Here is a 21558-nt window from a genome sequence, read left to right as displayed (position 1 = left end):
ATGCACTGGAGCTATCAGAGAAATGTACCTAGTGTTCAAATTATTCTGCTGTTATGATCCAAGGAATTTCAGCTTTGGTTGTGTTTTCATGGCTGAAACTGAAAAAAGGTGAACTTCAGTCATTGAAGTACAGGGCAGCACTGTCCCAAAGACCTCAGCACTGAAATATTGACCAGTAACAATTTCACCACAGTTATTTTACATTTACTTCAGACTGTGATGCATTGTGCTCTAATTTGGAATAGAGATGATTGTACATAAATTGTAACCAATTAAAGAGCAAAGGGCACATAGTGTGATTTCCATTATTTACTTCAGTTCTCCATACTTCAAAAGAACTTTTTATCAATTACAGATAGAAAGATGAAAGAGCTTGCATTAATATAGTGACTTTCGTCATCACCACAAGCCCCAAATTGCTATAGAGTCAATCACGTACTTTTGAAGTGTCGTTGGCTGATTCTTGAGCTATTCTCCTTTAAGTTACATTCTTTAATAGATATATCATGCTGTATTTCAAGAAATAAACCAATTTATTTGGATCATGTCCTGCTTCTTCAGTAACATACCAAGCGGATGTTTAGAAGCAATCTCCGCTCAGGTTAAAAAAATATAAACACTACAATACATGGAATAATTTTGCTATCAGTGTAAGCGTAGTGTTAGAAAAATGTTTTGAGCATAGGACAGTCATGATGTGTATCAAAGTGGAAAGATTTGGGTCTGCTGCCGTCATTTCCATTACCCTGAGCGGTAAATGGACAAGGAAAGAATTTAAGGGAAAATACTCTGCTACTTGTCACACACTATAACTCATGGCAGTCCATGGCCAGCTCACATTAATAGAAATATAAAAAATAAGAGCAGGAGGTCCTTCAAGCCTGCTTCACCATTCATTATGATCATGGATGATCATCCAACTCAATAAGCTGATCCCGCCTTTCCCTCCATATCCCTTGATCCCCTTTGCCTCAAAAGGAATATCTAATTCGTTCTTGGAGGAAGCAGTGCCAGAGTGGTATTGTCGCTGGACTAGTAATCTTGAGAGCCAGGGTAATGCTCTGCAGACCGGAATCTGAATCCCAATATGGCAGAGTGAAATTTGAATTAAATAAAAGTCTGCAATTAAAATTCTTAATGAAGACCATGAAACCATCACAAGATAGTTTATTAATGTCATTTAGGGGACAAAATCTGTTGTCCTTGCCTGGTGTACATATGACTCCACACCCACAGCAATAGGGTTGATTCTTAAATGCTCTCAGGGATGGCCAATAAATGTTGGCCCAGCCAACGATGCCCACATCCTATGAACAGATAGAAAAAATGAAATTACTTAATGTCTGTAAATGTGATGTTACTGGAGAGCTTCCAATACTGGCAGAATGGCTTAGAACGAGCACTGTTAAGATGGGAATGGAATTGCTGTCTTTTCTATGCAATGTTGCATTGTGCATTTATGCAGGGTAGCATCATGACGTACATTCTGTACCCTACAGCACATGCAGTGCCAGGCGAGTGTTCTGTTCTAACCTGTCTCCCAGGAGATTTGATTAATATTGGCTTGTGTTTCTTCATATTTAAAAAAACCATCATGTGCCATGCGAGATCATAATCTGCAATTCTTGAATAATTTGTGGCTGTTAACTTGGGAGAAACGTGCCTACAAATGTATGATGGCAGGGATTAGGAGGAATTCAAAATGCTGCAATGAGCTTGTGAAATTTTGTTGCAATACAAGTTCAAGAATAAACATCATTACAAGTTCAGCACTATTTGATGCATTTATCTCTCTGCTTTTCCCCAATCCTTCCTTCTGCTATAACATCTTGTTTAATATCTACTTTTATCTGCAATGTTAAGTGGTTATTTAAGGATTTTGATTTTGGAATGCTTACATGTATACAGTGCATATCTCTGTCTGCACTGTAGTTCAAACAAGCATGAAATCCCTGTAGTTCCCAGAAAAGAACCATAGAATAGTCATGGTACAGAAAGAGGCTGTTCTGCCCATTATGTCTCTGCCATCCAAAAAAGCAGATCCAGGTTTCCTTTTTAATAAATTGAGCATTTCAGCCTCAATCACCAACTTAGGCAGTTAGTTCTGGATGCCCACTCCACTCTGGGTGAAGTTTTTTTTTCCTCATGTCTCCTTTAATCCTCCTACCAATCACTTTAAGTTTGCACCCCCTAGTAATTGACTCTTCAGCAACTGGAAACAAGTTTTTCCTTTCTAAGCCCCTGATCATTTTGTACACCTCAGTTAGATCACCCCTTAGTCTCCCCCATTCTAAAGAAAACAACCCTGGCCTATTCAATTTCTCCTCATTAATGCAATTTTTCAAGCCCTGACAACATGTTACGAAAGGACAAGAAATGTAGGCGTTCAGTGTAGATTCTGGCTTCAATGGAGATTCACAATCTGCTTTTCTATGGCACTGTAAAGGGCTGAAGAAAAGATGTCCTAGTGTCCATTTTCACTAGTGTGTCAACAAAGTGAGCTTGTGATGCATTTGTATCCACATTAAAAAACAGTCTGATTTCAGAAACCACATTTCTCCCAAATGTCAGTGAAATAGCATTGGAACTGGCACTGTACCTGCCATCATTCCTTGTACATAGAATAAGACAGAGACACACGCTTATTTTGTAGCTATACATTTGCAGTTCAGCTCTTTCAACTTTGACTTCTGTTAATACTCAGTGATGGGACAATCCAGTCCATAGACATTCCTACAGATGCATTTGAGGCTCAGGAAGCAGCCTCCCTTTGTCAATGGAGCTTATTCTGTTTGTTTTAGCAAGTTGAAGCGTGAAGTGGCTCTTGACCAAATGCAGATGATAATTGGCACATTGCTTGTCTAAACATAACATGGCTGCAGAAAAAGCTTTTGCTGGTCTTTTGCACAAGAATTTGATAGGATCAACTGCAATATCATGACATATTTTACAAGAGCTGATGGGTGGACAATGATGAAAATAAATGTAAATATTTGTCCTGCTTGGCACTGTGCTAGCCACTGCCACACCTATTGACACTGCAGAATAAATAACACATCTAGGAAATTAGCAATGAGCAAACTTGTCAACAATGAGATCTGCATGGATTTCAACAAGAGGCGATGATGACATATATGTTGAAGTACATCCCTATTTGCCTTAATTTTAAAATAAATATTTAAAATTCTGGCACTGGTGAAGTACAATATTTGACAATGAACAAAGGTAAGTGGGTGCTACCAGGATACAGTGCTGGTCTCAGCCCCTAACGAAAAAATTATTTGTGTAAGGTGAACACATGTGAAGGGAACAATTACCCCTTAGCAACCTCATGATTCCTGCTGTCTGTACCTCAGTTTTTTTCCATATCCTTTCTTCAAAATATCGATACTTGTTTGACAATGATTTTATAAGTGCCAGGAAGCCGCTGCCTCACTTTGAGCCAGCACAAGCTGACAACAAATTCTGATTCTTATTTTCACCTAATAGTCACACATCAACATGCGCTAGTTGGGAATCAATAGATCGTTATCATAAGTCTGTACCCACAAAGTTCAGTATAGTAGAGGCGTACCAGCAGAAATTGTAGCAACTTTCACTGTCATCGCTGCTGAATTCAGTGGGGGCCGGGGTGGGGTGGAAATCACTGCTGAATTCAGTGGGGGCGGGGTGGGGAGTGGCACGGTAGTACTGTCACTCTATCCCAGAAATCCAGGGAAATGCTCCAACCCGGGTTCGAATCCCATCAAGGCTGATGGCAAAATTTCTGGGATTAAATGGATTGGCCATGATAAATGTGTGGAATTACAGGGATAGGCAGGGGACAGAGCCTGAGTCAGATAGCCTGTCAAAGAGTCGGTGAAGACTCAATGGGCGAAATGGCCTCTTCTACATTGTAAGGATTATATACTATTCTAAAATGAATAGAACCTGGGAACTTTCTGGTCTCCCACCTTTGCCAACTGAGCTAACAGGGGACTCTGTAAGCCATGCAATGCAGTGTTACTTTTATTATTATTTAGCAATTCAACAACAGGAAATAAATCTCTTTAAAACTGATAAGGAACAAATAGGTCACCCAGCAAGAGTGGTGATTAACTGCTCCAAGACTGTGATCCAGAAATCATCACGGATCATGTTCAAAAGACCAAAAACAAAGTGAATGTGACAAAGAAAAAGAGGCAACAGCAAGAAATCAAATGAAGCATATAAACCTTAGGCAAAAATCTCCAAAAAAAACAAGAGACAGCCAAGAACTTTGACAGTAAAGCTGTAGAGTATTTATTGACAAAAGTGTTCATGAGTTTAGGTACATAAAAGAAAAATGTAGAAAAAAAGGTTTTAATTTTTCACAGCAAATATCAAAAAGGGCATCAAAAATGCCCTTTACAGTGGGATGGAAAAAGTCAATGCTGAGTGGGAAGTAAAATCAGAAAAGAATCAAAAGACCTGGTCAAAGCAGGTCCTTGAAAACTGTATGAGAAGTGAAAGGTACAGGGACATGGGAAGCTAGTCCCAGCATGGGTTTCCTCCAGATTCTCCAGTTTCCTCCCATAGTCCGAAGATGAACAGGTTAGATGGATTAGTCAGGTGGGGTTGTGTTGGAGGGTGGGGGCCTGGGTGGGATGCTCTTTTGGAGAGTTGGTGCAGTGTCGATTGGCCAACTGGCCTGTGCACTGTAAGGATTCTAAAACAATGGTGTAATGGCTGAAAATGGTAGGTTTCATGTATGAGGAATGATTAGTTGAAGGATAAACTGTTAGGTACAGGTGGAGTGTGATTTGGATTGGGAAGAGGACAGAAGAGTTGGGAGCCATTGGGAGGACAGGAATCTGAAGACACAAGGTCAGTTGTGTAGCTTGTCTTGATTTTGGATATTTGGCTTCAAGCACGTGTTTGTGCTATGATATTAAAAATGTAAAAACATTGGTCGATATTTGCAATTTGATGTGTTTAGTTCTGTTGAAAAACAAATTGTTCCAGTGCATTGCACTTAATTAGATTCACCTACACTCAAACATGGGGGCAGCATGGTGGCACAGTGGTTAGCACTGCTGCCTCACAGCTCCAGACACCCAGGTTCGATTCCTGGTTTGGGTCACTGTCTGTATGGGGTTTGTACATTCTCTGTGTGGGTTTCCTCCAGGTGCTCCAGTTTCCTCCCACAGTCCAAAGTACGTGCAGGTTAGATTCATTGGTCATGTTAAATTCTCCCTCAGTGTTCTTGAACGGGCCCGAAGTGTAGCAACTAGGGGATTTTCACAGGAACTTCATTATAGTGTGAATGTTAGCCTATTTGTGACAAATAAATAAATGATATTTATATTTGGATATCATTTCACTATTTAGGGTTTCAGTATCTCTGAAGTGGTTTTTAAAACAACTAATAGCATTTAGATTTTAAAATTGTGGTGGCTGGTCAATCAGTTTAATTAATCAGTTTGTGAATCCTTCCAGTATGTTCCCCCATCTTCAAGAAGAATCATAGAATCCCTACAGCCCAACGAGTCTGCACCAACACAATCCCACCCAGGTGTTTTTCCCATAATCCCATATGTTTAGCTTGCTAATCCCAACAGTAGGGACAATTTAGCATGGCCAATCAACCTAATCAGCACATCTTTGGACTGTGGGAGGAAACTGGAGCATCTGGAGGAAATCCACACAGACACAGGGAGAAGGTGCAAACTCCACACGGACAGTAACCTGAGGCCGGAATTGAACCCTGGTCCCAGGCACTGTGAGGTAGCAGTGCTAGTCACTGTGCCACCCTGAGTGTGAATATATGAAAATATCAATCACCAATTCAGATTGGCTAGAAACAAATCAGATTGTGAGCTGGGGTCGATTTGGAGACTTGGACAGCCTACAGCAGGCATCTCAAAGCACTGAGAAGTACCACCACTGGTGCCTTCACAAGTTCCTCCAAATGGATCCTACAGTACTAGGGATGGGCAATAAATGCTGGCCTAGGCAGCGATGCCCACAACTCATTTCTTGTTTTTTAATTTGAATGTCAAAGAAGGTCCAACGGAGGTGTCCAAACAACGTGCCCAGCATCACTCAAAGTCAGCTCTCAGCGGGCAAGATATGTCATTTATGTGTCTGACACCAGACTCCCACAGCTCCACCAGGAATGCGGTCATGGTGGTAGGCTCCCAGGAAGACAACAGAAATGCTTTAGGGATGTCCTCAAAGAACCACTGAAGAGGCTAAACATCCCCTTTCATTCATGGGAGACCCTAGCTTGTGACCAACCTAAGTGGAGAAGATACATTCAGGAAAGCACTGAACACAGTGAAAGATTTCATCAGGAACACACAGAGGTGAAGTTGAGGTGACACAACTCATCAACCTGACCCTCCAAGCATCAGCTGCCCTGTATGTGGCAGAGTCTGGTGATGTAGCAATCACCTCAGAACTCATTAAATTGGAGGGAAAGTCACTTCCAATCCCGAGGGACTGCCTAAAAAAAATGAGTTGTGTAAGATAAAATAAATATTTGAAATACTCAGAATGTCTACAAGATATGGTTTAAAATTGAAAATGAAAGTTCCAAATTTGCCAGATTCTTAACTCACCAGGTAATTAGACACTGACCACAGTGTCATTATGGAAATATAAGGACAGATTGCACAGCTTTGATACTAATTTTGATTTCTTTGACATCATTATTCCAAATTCTCGTTATGCCACCGCTTAGTAGAATACATGGTCGATACAACAGCAAGATTGGTGGGTTTGGAAATGGGATATCTTACAACCTAACAGAAGCACGATCAGTGTACACTCTCCTGCAGTAACCAGCTGACCCTCTACAGAATCAAGTAGCTCAGTGCTGACCCTCCCCAGCAGCTCCAGCACAATAAGCTGGCCTCCCATTCATTGACTCTATACACACTTTCTGCTGCCTCGGCAAAGCAGCCAGCATAATTAAGGACCCCACACACCTGGGATGTTCTCCCTTCCACCTTCTTCCGTCGGGATTAAGATAGAAAAGTTTGAGGTCATGTTCCAACCGACCCTTCCCCAGCAGTAGAGGGCTGACCCCAGCTGCTGCAACAGCAGAGGGCAGACCCTTCCCAGCAGTTCCAGCAGCAGAGGGCTGACCTTCCCAGCAGCTCCAGCAGCAGAGGGCTGACCTTCCCAGCAGCTCCAGCAGCAGAGGGCTGACCTTCCCAGCAGCTCCAGCAGCAGAGGGCTGACCTTCCCAGCAGGGTTAGCCTTCTGCTGCTGGGGCTGCTGGGGAGGGTCAGCACTCTGCTGCTGGGCAAGGTCAGCCATCTGCTACTGGAGATGCTGGGAAAATCAGCCCTTTGCTGCTGGAACTGCTGGGGAAAATCAACCCTCTGCTGCTGGAGCTGCTGGTTAGGATCAGCCCTCCGCTGCTGGGAAGGTCAGCCCTCTGCTGCAGGAGCTGCTGGGAAAATCAGCCATCTGCTGCTGGAGAGGGTCAGCCCTCTGCTACTGTAGCTGAAGGGGGGGGGGTCAGCTCTCTGCTGCTGGACCTGCTGGGAAGATCAGCCCTCTGCTGCTGGGAAGGTCAGCCCTCTGCTGCTGGACCTGCTGGGAAGATCAGCCCTCTGCTGCTGGAGCTGCTAGGGAGGGTCAGCTCTCTGCTGCTGGAGCTGCTAGGGAGGGTCAGCTCTCTGCTGCTGGAGCTGCTAGGGAGGGTCAGCTCTCTGCTGCTGGAGCTGCTAGGGAGGGTCAGCTCTCTGCTGCTGGAGCTGCTAGGGAGGGTCAGCTCTCTGCTGCTGGAGCTGCTAGGGAGGGTCAGCTCTCTGCTGCTGGAGCTGTTGGGGGGGGTCAGCTCTCTGCTGCTGGACCTGCTGGGAAGATCAGCTCTCTGCTGCTGGAGCTGCTGGGAAGATTGGCCCTTTGCTGCTGGAGCTGCTGGGGCGGGTCAGCCCCTCTGCTGTTAGAGCTGCTGGGGAGGATCAGCTTTCTGCTGCTGAAGCTGCTGGGGAGGGTCAGCCCTCTGCTGCTGGGGAAGGTCAGCCCTTTGCTGCTGGAGCTGCTGGGGAAGGTCAGTCCTCTGCTGCTCGGCAAGGTCAGCCCTCTGCTACTGGAACTGCTGGGGAAAGTCAGCCCTCTGCTGCTCGGCAAGGTCAGCCCTCTGCTGCCGGAGCTGCTGGGAAAGGTCAGCCCTCTGCTACTGGAACTGCTGGAGAGGGTCAGCCCTCTGCTGCTGGGGAGGGTCAGCCCTCTGCTACTGGGGAAGGTTAGCCCTCTGCTACTGGAACTGCTGGGGAAGGTCAGCCCTCTGCTACTGGAACTGCTGGGGAAGGTCAGCCCTCTGCTACTGGAACTGCTGGGGAAGGTCAGCCCTCTGCTACTGGGGAAGGTCAGCTCTCTGCTGCTGGAGCTGCTGGGGAAGGTCAGCCCTCTGCTACTGGGGAAGGTTAGCCCTCTGCTGCTGGAGTTGCTGGGGAAGGTCAGCCCTCTGCTACTGGGGAAGGTTAGCCCTCTGCTACTGGAACTGCTGGGGAAGGTCAGCCCTCTGCTACTGGGGAAGGTCAGCCCTCTGCTACTGGGGAAGGTCAGCCCTCTGCTGCTGGAGCTGCTGAGGAAGGTCAGCCCTCTGCTACTGGGGAAGGTCAGCCCTCTGCTGCTGGAGCTGCTGGGGAAGGTCAGCCCTCTGCTACTGGGGAAGGTCAGCCCTCTGCTGCTGGAGCTGCTGGGGAAGGTCAGCTCTCTGCTACTGGGGAAGGTCAGCCCTCTCCAGCAGCTCCAGCAAGAAGGGATCAGCTGACCGTCTCGTGCGGTTTGTTGGGGGTGAGCGGCGCGCATGCGTGACCACATTCCAAGATGGCGGAGGGCTGTGAGTTTGCTGAGCGCTGACGTGCTGGGCAGCGAGTGAAGGGGGGAGGGTGGGAGGGGGGGAAGTGAGAGACAGAGTCAGGCAGCTTGGACAGCGGCTGAAGCTGCGGAGGCCCGTGCGGGGACTGGTTTCAGCAACCCGGCCCGGGGTCACTGGATGTGAAAGGCGGTGTGCAGCAGTGTGAGGGGGCTGGAAGTTTGTGTGGGAGCTGCTGGCCTCTCCCCACCCCCCTTGGCCTGTCTCAGCCTCTCCGCTTCCAGTCGGCAGCATTGCTCTCCGGAACGTCGGGCTTCAAATGCCACGTATACTTAAACTGGTTTAAAGTGTCCCAGTGCCATCCAGCTGGGGGGGTTAAGGACTGGAATCGCTTGCAAAGAGCCCCCGGTGTACCAATCCAGTTTACCTGCAGCAGTGGACAGACAGGCATCTTTTCACGGTACTGTACTGTCATTTATTTATTCCTATTCTCCTTCACAATTAGTGATGGTTATAGTTGGAGTGCGTCTGTATACCGAGCAGCAGGGCAACTTGTTCCAGGCGACTTGCCTTTGTAAAAAAAACTGCCCGTCGACAGCCCGGCTGTTTTCTTTTCAATTGTTTTTATCCTTAACATGTCTTTATCGTTTACTGTGTTGTCTCTTTCCTGCTCTTGTGAACAACCCTTGTTCCAGATGTGGCGACTTCCAGTAAGAGCACAGCTTTTTAAAAGACATTGTATTGAAGGTTTTGGATCATGTAGCGGTTTTCGAGCAGAAAACTAGTTTGAATGTTCTCAAATGCGACTTAATTCATGTACTATATTATTTGCTGGGACCAAGAAAAATGCCTGGCATCTGAAGGGAAGTTTTGAATTTTTTTCAAGGCTCTAAAATGTGTATGTCTGGTAATAAGAGATTGAAGAAGAACATTTACTGAGCAGAAGTCCTGAACAATTGTGATAGAGCCTCTTCAAGTTTGTTTTTGTTACATTTGTTCTTCAGTAGTTAAAAACATTTTTTACCTTTCTTGTATGCAACAAGTAAAATTGTTATGAGAATGTGTTTCTCCCTCTGCATTGCCAAAAATGTTTTAATAGTGACGCCAGACTCTATAGCTTTAATTAGATTCAGGTGAGATAACAGTGTAAGCTATCATCGGGGCCAAATATATTTAAAAGCAGTGATGATTCATTTTTTTTGGCCTATCATTTCATTGAAGCAATGAATTTTAATTACATTCTGTACTGTGTATTGTGGTAGAAGCACCATAGGCCAAATGGGCTCCTTCTGCGCTTGTATCGCTCAGTGATTGGAGGAATCAGATGCTGCCTGAGGGCTAATTCTATACTTCTGGAAATACAGACTAAACCCAGTCACAAGCAAATGTTAATGCAAGCTCCCTTATGCTCTGGAATTAGCAGCTCTCCCAAGTCAGTATGCTGTCAGAATTAATTGAAACAAAAATATTTTGAAATCAACAACGCAAAACAGAGTTGGTAATTTTTTATAATTGGTTATTTGTTTTCCTTTCGACAGTGCCCTGTAATTAAATTTCCAGTCCAGGACATTTCAACCATATGCTATCTTTATCTGCAGGTTCAGTCTTCTGTTTTAAGTGGCTGCTTAAGATTTCACCTGTGGGTTGTGCACCTAATATATAAAACAAATCCCCTTTCTGAAAGATATAATATCTTTACCATTAACCATTTGAAATCCTGTCATGGGGCAGGCCCTGTGCTGGGAATTAAGAGACTAGGAGGATGACGGGTGAGTTTCAAGAAATATTTGAAAGGAGGAGAGGCAGAAAGTCCTGAAAGATCAGTTTTCGGGTGAAGAATATTATCCTTAACTGTAAATGAGTCAGCTCTAGCAACGTGGGGATATTGGGTCAGGTGTCATCCTCCACTTCACCCAGTAGTATTGACTGCTTGATGTGATGCTTTGGATGTCTTTCAGCACATCCTCTGTATAGACATTCTCCATTGGTATGTCTGGACACTGAATATTAAGCCCTTTGCCTGCAAGGAGCTTTCCAGCCAATCTCAATCCTCCCTTCCCTGGTGTCCATGCATGTGCATTGCAGTAGTGAATCCTACTGCAGTGAGAACCATAGAATCTCTACAGTGCAGAAGGAGGCTATTCAGCCCATCGCGTCTGCTCTGACTTCCCTGGAGCATCCCATCCAGGCTCTTTCCCCACAATGCCACATATTTACCCTGCTAATCCCCCTAACCTACACGTCTTTGAGTCACAAAGGGACAATTTAGCATGGCCAATCCACCTGACCTGTACATCTTTGGACTGAGGGGATACTGGAGCACCCTGAGGAGACCCACGCAGACTTGGAAAAGATGCACACACCACACCAACAGTGACCCAAGACCTGAATTGAACCTGGAGCCCTGCCATGAGGCAGCACTGCTAACCACTATGCCACAGTGCTGTCTCAGCTGAAAGCCTTGCAAATTTTTTTGGGAAGGCATCTGGGAAATATCTGGCATAATAAAAGTGAGATTCTGCAGATGCTGGAACACTGAAATAAAAACAGCAAGTGCTGGAAAAACTCAGCAGGTCTGGCAACATCCGTGGAGCGAGAAAAGGTAAACTTATCAGGTCCAGTATGACACCAGTTCTAAAGATAATCATGCTAGACTCACCTTTAACTCTGCTTCTCTCTCCATGTGTTCCTTGACCTGCTGAGTTTTTCCAGTAGTTTGTTTTTATTTGGGAATTTACTGGATTGGCTCAATTTTCATGGGATTTGGCCAACAAAGTCATTGTTCTCCCCCTGGATTTTTAATGTCATAAGTGTTAATTTGTTTTTGATGCCAACTTGACAACCCATGATAGCACAAATAATGGAAGACATGCTGCATTGGTCATTTGTATTTAGTCTATTTCATCCAACCATAGGTGCTAAAATTCTTGCCAGAAGCCTGTAGCTTGAAGTGAAATAAGATTTGAATTGGTAACTTGGTGTCAAGACAAGTCATGACATCATTGTAATGTGTACTAGCTTCAGTCATCCATCACTAGATTGTAATTAGCAAGTGGGAGAGGCACATAGATTTAATATGTCTAATGTATCCCACTTTTGTATAGTGCGCAAGAAACATACTCGTCACTGTATACTAATACATGTGGCAGTAATAAATCAAATCAAATTTTGTTTTCGGTCAAAAGCCAGATTTCTGCTGATAGGGTGATTTTGCCAAACTTCTACCAAAACATTTGAAGAACTGTGCATTTTGTATTTCGGGCTACTTCATAGAATAGAATCATAGAATCCCTGCAGTACAGAGAGAGGCCATTTGGCTCATTGAGTCTGCACCAACCACAATACCACCCAGGCCTTGCCCCCATATCCCTACATATTTACTCAGTAATCCTTCTAACCAATGCATCTCAGGACACTAAAGGCAATTTTAGCATGGCCAATCAATTTAACCCACACATCTTTGGACTGTGGGAGGAAACCGGAGCACCTGGAGGAATCCCACGCAGACACGAGGAGAATGTGCAAACTCCATACAGACAGTGACCCAAGCCAGGAATCGAACCCAGGTCCTTGGAGCTATGAAGCAGCAGTGCTAACCACTGTGCTACCATGCTGCCCACAAGTTATTCAGTTATAGTGTTGCGATACAATCCTGAAATCTTTCACTGTGTATTACCTCGTGCTCTAGATTTTGAATACTGGTTCAATATCAATCTATTCCGATGATTGTTCTTCCTTTTGTCTTAGTGATATTACTTTTGGCTCTTAGTACAACACTTGTCTCATTGCAAGCTCACTATTTAACCTATCCTGAAAGCTTCTGTTTAGAACTGACCAGGCATCTATGTTGTATTTGTTGTATGCCTTCTGGTGCTTAGTCCCTTCCATTGATACTCTTCTGTCCTCGTCAGGACTCATCTGCTTAAGTTATCGTAGCATCTCTGGTTTTTTCTCTTTGGGGATCTTTCAATGTATCTAGGTCTGCATTCTTTGCGAAGCATCTGTGTTAAACTGTAACATTTGCCTTGGACTAACTTGACTCTTGAGGAAAACAAATACAAAACTTCCTGGAAGTTAAAACTTTTGCTGCTTCCTTTTGACACCTCATTGCAAATTCATTGAGTTCACAAGCTACAGGGTAGGTCCAAAAAGTGTTCAGGAGTGTTATGATTCTCCAACATTTCTTGCAACTCTAATTAATATAAATGGTTAGGTGATGCAAATATGGCCAGTCACTGCTTAAACATTTAAAATATTGCTTTGTGAGAAGCTCTGTTGATGCATAATGTAAATTTAATCTCAAGAGTGCAAACGTTACCATTTTATATTTCATATTTTCCTGATTTTATGCTCTGTCACTTTTACAGTGATATTTTGACCACGAAGGGCTAAAATTGCAAGCTAGTGCAGGCACATCCCTACTTAGAATTTCATTTCATTCAGTTGCCTTAAATGACTTGGGGTCAGAAGTTTGAGAGTTCAAGCTTTGCACATAATTAAGGCAAATAATTCAAAGGTGCCTTCAGTGCAGTACAGAGGCAGTGCTGCTCTGTCAGATATGTTTTCTTTAATCAAGGTGTTAAATTGAAGCTTGTTCTTCTCTTTAGGTGGACGTTCAGCTAGCAGCATTACCTGCGTTACTTAACTAGCATTCGCCATTTGGCCAAAACCACAAGTCATCCTGCTGGTGTTTGGAGGACTTTGTTATGTGTAGCTTGGTTGCTATTTTGCCTACATAACAATAACTGTGGTGTTCTTAAAAATATTTAATGCAGGAGGATTGGAGTGATTGGAGGGTGTAGGGGATGGGAGGTGGGTATAGGGGAGGCTAGCAGTGTGTTGGTGTGTTGATGTTTGGGGGTTAGAGCGCATGGGGGGGGGGGGCGTATTACTGCGCGTGGTGGAGGGGGTGTGGATTGTGGTGTGGCAGGGTGGGTGGGAGCACATGCAAGAGGGGCAGAGGTGGGAGAGGGAAGCCAGAGCAGGTTGGTGGGTGGGTGTGCAAAGGAGGTGAACACGTAGTTGGGTGGAAGAGAGTGGAGTGATTTGGTTGCTGGGTGTGGGAAAGAGAGTGGGAGGTGACAGTGTATGGATGGGTGAGAAAGAGTTGGAGGTGAAGAATGTAGGTATTTGTGAGAGACGAGTGTGTGGAGGTGGGTGTGCGTGAGAGACATAGGAGAGTGTGTGGGTGTGCATGAGAAATGTAGGAGAGAGTGGGTGGTGGCGGTGTGTGGATGGGTGAGAAAGAGTTGGAGACGTTGAGTGAGTGGAGGTGGGTGTGTGTGAGAGAGGTAGGAGAATGAGGAGGCACAATGAGCATACTCATGTGCGAGACAATACTTGCATGCATGTGTGAAAGACTGCACGCACATGAGGGGTAATAGGGGAGTGCTCGTGCTGGCACGCAAAAGAGGTATGTGTAATGGGAATCAAGCTCTCCTAATAAATGAACTTGTGAGCAAAAGTAGCTGCATCACACCCCCATTAAAAATGAAAAAATGGTAAGATTTGTTGTGTAAGGGAACTTGTTAATTATAATGTGTACGTTATAAGAAATGAAGACTCTTGTGATGTTTTTGTTTGTACCTATTGTACAAAAGACAATCAATATTTTGTGGTTTAATTCTTCAACATGTTTCTTAGGGGTTCTGTCAGTCCTCTTGAGCCATGAGAAGTGTTCTGTGGCTGAAATGTTTCAGAAATCCTTATCTAGATACATCTATTAAAGGGTTCTGTATTACCATGCACTCACTCTCATCTGCTGGGCCTGAACTTCCTTCAAGAACTAATTTACCAAACTACTGAACTGCTGCCCACCAGTTATTTGTCTGCCTTTCCAGAACATGGTGCAGAAAGACAAAACATGTTTTGACTCGGAATCTTAGCGTATTGTTGAAGGCAGTAGTGAAGTAGAGCCAAACATAGTTTTAATCTTAGGATTAGTTGACTAGAAGTAGTATAAGGAATCTGATGCCTGTGAGCATTTTCCTTACCCAGTCATTATGGTGTCGAAATCAAATTAAAATAATGTTTGCAAAGCAAAGAATTAATACCTACCTGTTCCTTAGATCAAGTGAGGTGTATGCAGTTTTCTTTATGGAAATGAAAAATAAACGGGTAAGGCTATATTGGATTGTTTAGAGAAATTCCACAAACATGAATAATACCTAATGGATGGAAAATAGTATTTTAGTGGCACTTCTAAAAGAGTAGGTCACCTCACAACTGAAAATTGAGAAAGGCTTGGAAGCATTGTTGCAATACAGAATGAGTTTAATAATAGGCACCAAGTTTGTTAACTGTTGCAAGTTCTTGTGACTTAATTTGTGAATTGATTGGTGAAGGTAGACAGTGGTTCAGTTTAATTTTTTCAGATTTGGTAGTGAATGTTAGACACATGAAACTTAAGGTTTGTGAAATTGATTGTTTATTTAGCTGGATCAATAAGGGCCTTGCAAACAGTTCAAGCTGTTATTTGGAGGAACTTACTTGAGTAACAATACAAAGTTGCTGATGTCAACTGGCTACATAACTTGGGTATCAAGGAAAAGGGAGAGGAACAGACCTATAGAGGGATGCGTATCAATTAAGCAGAAGTGTTAAGGATTGAACAGTCAGAGGTTGACAGCATGGAAACAGGCTTTTTGGCCCAACTTGTTGATGCTGTCTTTTTTTTAATGACTAAGCTAGTCTTAATTGCCCGCATTTGGCCCATATTCCTCGATAGCCGTCTTACCACGTAACTGTCTAACCGCTTTAAAAGACAAAATTGTACCCACCTCTACTACCTCTGGCAGTTGGTCCAGATGCTTACTATCCTCTGTGTGAATAAACTGCCCCTCTGGACCCTTTTGTATCTCTCCCCTCTCTCCTTAAACCTATGGCCTCTATTTTTTTGACTCCCCTACACTTAGGAAAAGATATTGACTATCTAGATTAGTGGTCACTAAAGCCCGATCCGGACGTGGCCTGCTGTGGGACGGATGTGGCCAGCGGGCCATAGTTTGGAGACCCCTGATCTAGGTGATCTATGCCCCTCATTATTTCATAGACATCTATAAGATCACCCCAAGCCTCCTACTCTCCAGGAGAAAAAAAGTCACAGTCTATCCAGCCTCTACTTATAACTCAAACCATCAAGTCTCGGTAGCATCCTAGTAAATCTTTTCCACACTCTTTCTAGTTTAATAGTATCCTTTCTATAATAGGGTGACCAGTATTCCAAGTGTGGCCATACTAATGTCTTGTACAACTTCAACAAGATGTCCCAACTACTGTATTCAATGTTCTGACCCATGAAACCAAGCATGCTGAATGCGTTCATCACCACACTGTCCACCTTTGACTCCACTTTCAAGGAACTATGAACCTGTCCCCCTAGATCTTTGTTCGATAACTCTCCATAAAGCCCTACCATTATCTGAGGTAAGTCCTGGCCTGGTTTGATCTACCAACATGCATCACTTTGCATTTATCTGAGAACAAAGAACATAGAGGATTGGTAGGATTCTAATGTGGGTAACTGTAAGCTGATGCATATTGGAATGAGTACGTAATAAAGGATGCCCATTTCAAAGGTGAGGAAAGAAATGTATTTGGATGTGATTATTGATTACTGACAGTTCCTGATCAATATGCTAGGAGAGTTTGTGAAAGTATACAGTGCATCTGAGGACGTTAATTATAAGTCAAAGGTTCTTCTACAAATTAACATTGAGGCTAACATTTGGGCCATCATATTTAGGTTTGGACATTCTGCCTTAAAAAAGGACGTTAATTGTAATGCATTCAGAGATGAGCAACAGTTAGTATTTTAAAATTGAGACAATTCACATAGGTGCACTTTTCATTGGAGCAAAAAGAGAGTGCAGGGAACGTTATAGCTCAACAGTTTTAAGACCTGGACGTGGCTTCATAACTTTAATATGATCTATGTCTATAACTGCAGTACCTATGTAATTTACAGAGAAGATGATTGCAGGTTGGCAAGCCCAGAATCTGAATTTTGCTGCAGATATATTTGTACATAAAAAAGAAATTGGGCTGATCTTTGTCATGAATGAATAATTAAGAAATGTGTAGACTCTGGAGACTAAGACTCTAAGAGTGCTTTAATAGAGAAGGTGCATGCATTAATTTAAATCAAAGAAGGCTTTGCTCCATGCTGTGGCCAGTCATTTGACTACCTGAGCAGTGGAATGTAGGAAATGTAAACACACTTTAAAGGAATTAAACAACTGGGGACTGTCTTTCTTTGAAGCCCTTGTGTTAGGGAAAGTTGAGCACCAGTAACTACAACAATCCCGAGTTGTGCAGTCAGCCAGTGGATTCAGAGCTTGTCACATCATTGTCCCTAAGTAGTTTATGTTCTCAGTTATTTGCCTTTTGGAGAGCTAGTTTCTGAAGCTATTGATAAAAAGCTGTGTTCCAGAATTTCTTTAGAATCATATTCTATTCATATTGTAGCACTTTCCTCAGAAGGAAGCAGATAAATCTGCAAGACTGCAGAGATAAAGTAGGATTGTACTAATGGGCTTGAAAGCTGGCATAGATTTGATGGGTTGAATAGCCACCCCTGTGTGATAATGGCTCCATGACTGTGGGACTTATGGACGTAGATGGAGAGGGTTTAATTTCTCTCACCACACGTCCATAAACGGAGATATTTTTGACTTTCTTCCACCTTTATGAGCATGTTTCCCAACCCCTCAGTTTGGTGTGATCTACTTTTCTATTAACCTCAAAGCAAACTCCAGATAGGATGTACTCCAAGGGTTAGTTTATTTGCATTCACTCAAACTGTGGGAGGAGGGTAGCAACATTGCCTCCTTTGCATTCAGACAGTAAAAGAAGTGTAGAGAAAGTAAAGATTTACAGTGTAAAGACCACAGAGAAAGGAAGTAATGTTTCATGTGGGTCCAGATGTTGAATAAGGTATTCCATCATGTAGGTTGGTGGGATGAAAACCAGTGCTGTAAAATTCACTTTTCTACTCGAGTTGATTTCACACGATAAACCCACAGATGAATTGGTCTTGTGGGTGCGTGTACAGAAGTCCCAGCAGAAACAATGTAGATGGGGCCAGGTGTTTAGTTTGGGCAGAGCTCCTTTTCTGTCCTGCTAATTAGATGGTAAAATGGAAGACCTAATTTGTTGTCGAGCAAAGCAATATAACTGGTTCTACAAGCTAGAGGTTCATACCACAAAACTGTTCAGTTTTCCACATTGCCTTTGACAAGGGTCGGAATTACCGAGATCGTTAAATGTCCTGCTCACCATGACGTGAAAAGAAGATTGTGGAGCACTTTGTCCTTGTAGACTAGTAGACTCCTGTTGGTCAAGCAGAGAGGACACAGATTTAAGGTGCGGGGAGGCAAGTACAGAAGTGATGTTAGGGGTAAGTTTTTCACTCAGAGGGTGGTGAGTGAATGGAATTGGCTGCCGTCAGTGGTGGTGGAGGCGAACTCGCTGGGGTCTTTTAAAAGACTTCTGGATGAGTATATGGGATTTAGTGGGATTGGGGGTTATAGATAGGTCTATGGATTGGTAGGTGTTGATGTGATCGGCGCAACTTGTGGGCCGAAGGGCCTGTTTGTGCTGTAGTGTTCTATGTAAACTAGTTTGCAGATGGCCTTTGTGTAACTATGAATGTAGCCTTTGGGGATGGCGGGATTATTAGTGCCTCTTGAGATAAAACAAGATGCAAGTTTCCCTGATGCTGCCAGGTAGCTCTTTTTTCTTAGAGGATCACAGGCAGACATCAGCCTTTTTAAAATATTTTTAAAAATTTTAGAAATAGACAAGGATATATGTGTATTTGAAAATGTAAAGCAATATATTTGAAGTCCCTTCAGAACTCTGAGGGGTGCCTCTGAAGGAGCACTTAGCTGTATTATTGGCGACCTTCTGATGGATCAAAAGGTATATAAAATGACTTACGAAGAATTAGCTTTTTTGGTTGAATTTTTTAACCAGTGGAGGTAGATATCAGGGATTTGACCTGGAGTAGAGACCAATTGATGTTGATTTTATGAAGAAAAGGTTAGAACTGCATACTGGGCCAACACTTTGCTAGACTAAATGAAGGTTAAGCTTCCAGTTGTTTCGTTAGTGCAGACATGTTGCACTGAGGATAAGTTTTCCAACTTTAAATCTGCTGCATGACTCATATCTGGAAAATATGGCCAAATTCTGACACACGTTGACGTTTTTTGTGGCAACTATTGTTGACCCTTATTATATATAAATATATGATTTTTTTTAGAGAAAGTTTTTCTCTGGGACATTTATCATGTATATCTGTGGTATAAGGCACTGGCTGCCAGAAAAATGCTTGCTACTGTGTTCATTAATTCCTTCAGGAATGGGCCTGGATAAATATCTGGTTTAGAATGTTAAAGCAATGTTTGCCATTCATGCTTTAAGTTGCTTGTTCAGAGGCTATTTATGTATATATTAGCTCTCTACATTTGCACTGCTAAATATGTTATTTTAATCTTAGTGGCAGAATTGCAATCCAGAAAAAGCAGACTTACAATCCTTCCAAAGTTTTAGTGCAAATAGAAGGGCAACCTGTCTCCGCCATTTCCCCTGAACAAGTGACAAAGTGAAAGAGCTTAAAGGCAGGTACATTGTGAAATGATCAAATACTTCATGGAATGTGATAGTTCCTTTGCTATTCCAAGGCTGAATAACTTCATTGTGTTCCTGGTTTCCTTATGGTTTAAAATTTCTAATTCTAGCTCAATCCATTTTTCTACAAGTAAGATGCATAAGAAAATGTGGAGTAAAAAAGTTTTTGTTCTTTTGGCAAGTAATGTTTATTTAGCACAGATTCTACTCATGACCTATTGAAGGGGCTATCTAGCCACCAGCATTGGAAACTGTGATTGCTTTGCAAGCCAAGCAGTACACTGGATAATTTAATGTTAACTTCCTGCTCCCACAGATACGACTCAACTGATTAAGGATTCTGTTAAAAAGGTTTTGAGTTCAATCTATGCTTTGTGTTGAGTTCACTGATTTCTGGTTGGCCTGTGTTAAGAGTGTACAGTTGGCCTCGGCTTCCTTCAGCTGTGCAGTGGGAGTTCCTCCAGTGATTCCATTCCCTTTGACTAGTCAGTCACTTTGCTGAACACAAGATGTGTGGACGTGTTTGATGTATACTGCATTTGGCTCAGTTGTAATTTCTCAGTACAGTTGAAATGAGAACACGCACTCTTAGAACATAGAACATTACAGCGCAGAACAGGCCCTTCGGCCCACGATGTTGCGCTGACCAGTTAAAAAAAAAACAATGACCCACTAATCTAAACCAATCCCTTTTCGTCCATAAACCTATCCACGGATCTCTTAAACGCCCCCAAACTAGGCGCATTTACAACCGCAGCAGGCAGGGCATTCCAATCCCTCACCACCCTCTGGGTAAAGAACCTACCCCTGACATCCGTCCTATAACTACCCCCCCTTAATTTAAAGCCATGCCCCCTCGTGCTAGCTTTCTCCATCCGAGGAAAAAGGCTATCACTATCCACCCTATCTAAACCTCTAATCATCTTATATGTTTCTATAAGATCCCCTCTTAGCCGCCTTCTTTCTAGCGAAAACAACCCCAAATCCCTCAGTCTCTCCTCATAGGACCTCCCCTCCATACCAGGCAACATCCTGGTAAACCTCCTCTGCACCCTCTCCAAAGCCTCCACATCCATCCTGTAATGTGGGGACCAGAACTGCACACAGTACTCCAAGTGCGGCCGCACCAGAGTTGTGTACAGTTGCAACATGACGCTGCGACTCCTAAATTCAATCCCCCTACCAATAAACGCCAAGACACCGTATGCCTTCTTAACAACCTTATCTACTTGATTCCCAACTTTCAGGGATCTATGTACACATACACCTAGATCCCTTGATTTGTATTTTGTTCAGATTGAGCCTGGTAATGTTCAGCACTATAGAGGAATGTTTAAATTGAGAGCCATGCACCAGAATTAAAATGCAGTAAGTATCATTCAGTCTTGTATAACAGCAATAGCATTCAAATATGTTACACCTATTACATTTTTAGGTAGTAGATCTGTTCAGAACTCCTACTGCCTTTATTTCTGGTCTCACTTCCATTCTCTGTTGTACTGGAATGATTTACAGAGACCTCTTGTAAAATTAATCTCACTCAGACAAGTCACACAATGGTAGCTGTGCCAGATAGAAAATGTAACACTGATCCAGTAGAGCTCATCAGAGTTGGGCTGGGGCACGTCACTTCATTATACGCTGCTGTACCATACTTAGAAGTACTTCCTGCTGACATGGGTGCCTGGAACAGCAAATGTTCCGTCCAATACTAACATCCTGTATCTTAAGTACGACAGATTCATAAAAAGTATATGTGCTATCAGTGTTTAGTTAAACTTCCCATCTTGAATTTATATTGAGGTTTGCTGTGGGTAATTTGTATGCCAGAAGGTAGGAAGTTGTTCAAACTGCTTGTCTGATAGATCTGTTTGCTTTTTAATACAGATGTGCTTTGCAGTGACTGATTGTCTTGCTTGATCCTAGTTCCCAAAATTAGATTTAGACAATTGCAGGAGGTGTTTTTGTTTCAAAATGAAATTGAGGCAAATTATTCTTCAGTTGATTGCATGAAACCATTTCCGTGGGCTTGTGAATTTATACCAAATATGAACTTCAAGGACACTGAAGGAAAAATTTGGAAGGCAAACAAAAAGCTTTATTGGTGTAATGGATTTCAGAAGGATCTG

At 43.1% G+C, this 21558-nt stretch overlaps 1 protein-coding gene across 2 annotated transcripts in view; it reads left to right on the top strand.

The window, feature by feature from the left end:
* LOC145342301 (fibronectin type-III domain-containing protein 3A-like) overlaps nt 1-21558 on the top strand; it is a 179385-nt gene that overhangs the window by 15178 nt on the left and 142649 nt on the right. Inside the window, exon 1 of one of the 2 annotated variants that reach the window (XM_080187759.1) lies at nt 8883-9257. The exons of the other annotated variant lie outside the window; for it this stretch is intronic. The gene's annotated coding sequence lies outside the window, so the exon portion shown is untranslated. Of the gene's footprint in view, nt 1-8882; nt 9258-21558 lie in introns of those variants that run through there. 2 annotated transcript variants of the gene reach the window in all.

This window comes from Carcharhinus amblyrhynchos, chromosome 4 (assembly GCF_965287045.1).
Source record: "Carcharhinus amblyrhynchos chromosome 4, sCarAmb.v2.hapA, whole genome shotgun sequence".
NCBI classification, from domain to species: domain Eukaryota; kingdom Metazoa; phylum Chordata; class Chondrichthyes; order Carcharhiniformes; family Carcharhinidae; genus Carcharhinus; species Carcharhinus amblyrhynchos.
This window is presented reverse-complemented; position numbering and strand designations above follow the sequence as displayed.